This window comes from Arachis ipaensis, chromosome B09, assembly GCF_000816755.2.
Source record: "Arachis ipaensis cultivar K30076 chromosome B09, Araip1.1, whole genome shotgun sequence".
NCBI lineage: Eukaryota > Viridiplantae > Streptophyta > Magnoliopsida > Fabales > Fabaceae > Arachis > Arachis ipaensis.
The window spans coordinates 87362884-87364993 of NC_029793.2; positions in this window are offsets into that span (position 1 = coordinate 87362884).

Genomic DNA, 2110 nt, shown 5'->3' on the forward strand with positions numbered 1-2110 from the left:
CCACCGGATACATAAATGCCACAGACACATAACTGGGTGAACCTTTTCAGATTGTGACTCAGCTTTGCTAAAGTCCCCAATTAGAGGTGTCCAGGATTCATGAGCACACTCTTTTTTTTTTTTGCTTTGGACCTTGACTTTAATCGCTCAGTCTCAAGCTTTTCACTTGACACCTTCACGCCACAAGCACATGGTTAGGGACAGCTTGGTTTAGCCGCTTAGGCTAGGATTTTATTCCTTTGGGCCCTCCTATCCACTGATGCTCAAAGCCTTGGATCCTTTCCTTTTGGTTTAAAGGGTTACTGGCTTTTTTCTCTTGCCTTTTGGTTTAAAGAGCTTTTGGCTTTTTCTGCTTGCTTTTTCTTTTTCTCTTTTTTTTTTGCCAATTTTCTTTTCTTTTTTTTTTTTTGCAAGCTTTTCTCTATTCACTGCTTTTTCTTGCTTCAAGAATCATTTTTATGATTTTTCAGATCATCAAATAACAATTCTCCTTTTTCATCATTCTTTCAAGAGCCAACAATTTTAACATTCATAAACAACAAATTCAAAAGACATATGCACTGTTCAAGCATTCATTCAGAAAACAAAAAATATTGTCACCACATCAAAATAATTAAACTAGTTTTAAGGATGAATTTGAAACCATGTACTTCTTGTTCTTTTGTAATTAAAACATTTTTCATTTAAGAGAGGTGATGGATTCATAGGACATTCATAGCTTTAAGACATAGACACTTAAACACTAATAATCATATAGTAAAGACACAAACATAAAGCATAGTAGATGAAAAACAGAAAAATAAGAATAAGGAGATTAAGGAACGGGTCCACCTTAGTGAGGGTGGCGTCTTCCTCTTCTTGAAGAACCAATGGTGCTTTTGAGCTCCTCTATGTCTCTTCATTGTTTTTGTTGCTCCTCCCTCATAGCTCTTTGATCTTCTCTAATCTCATGGAGGATGATGGAGTGCTCTTGGTGCTCCATTCTTTGTTGTCCCATGTTGGAGCTTAATTCTCCTAGGGAAGTGTTAATTTGCTCCCAATAGTTCTGTGAAGGAAAGTGCATCCCTTGAGGCATCTCAGGGATATCATGGTGAGGAATTTTCTCATGCTCTTGTTGAGGTCCATAAGTGGGCTCTCTTGTTTGCTCCATCCTTTTCTTAGTGATGAGCTTTTGAGATGAATCTCTCCATCTCCCATGACTCAGAGGTGGAAGCTTTTGCCTTCCCTTTCCTCTTTCTAGAGGTTTCTCTGGCCTTATGTGTCATAAATGGTTATGGAAAAACAAAAAGCCATACTTTTACCACACCAAACTTAGAAGGTTTGCTCGTCCTCAAGCAAAAGAAGAAAGAAAGTAGTCGAAGAAGAAGAAAAATGGAGGAGAAGGAGAGAGGTGTGTATTCGGCCAAGGGGAAGAAGAGAGGGTTGTGTTGTGTGAAAATGAAGAAGGAATGAGGGGTTTACATAGGAGTGGAGGGAGGTTTAGGGTTCGGCCATTAGGGTTGGGTTTGGGAGGGAAAAGAATTTAAGTTTTGGAGGTAGGTGGGGTTTATGGGGAAGAGTGGCTGAGGTGATTGGTGAAGGGTATTTGGGGAAGAGGGTTATGAAAAGGGGAGAAGAGGAGAGAAGAAGAGGTGGGGTAGGTGAGGATCCTGTGGGGTCCACAGATCCAGTGGGGTCAAGGACTTAACATCCCTGCTCCAATTAGGCGTGCAAAACGCCCTTTGTATGCAATACTAGCGTTTAACCCCAGACTGCTACCTGTTTTTGGGGTTAAACGCCCAAATGTAGCCTGTTTCTGGCGTTTAACGCCACTTCCATGCTCTGTTCTGGCGTTAAACGCCAGTCTGGTGCTTGTTTCTGGCGTTTAACGCCAGCTTGATGCTTCTTTCTGGCGTTAAACGCCAGTTTGATGCTTCTTACTAGCGTTTAAACGCCAGTAAGCTCTTCCTCCAGGGTGAGCTGTTTTTAATGCTGTTTTTCATTCTATTTTTTATTTTTCAGTAGTTTTTGTGACTCCACATGATCATCAACCTAAAAAACATAAAATAACAATAGAAAATAAATAGATATAATTAAATAATATTGGGTTGCCTCCCAACAAGTGCTTCTT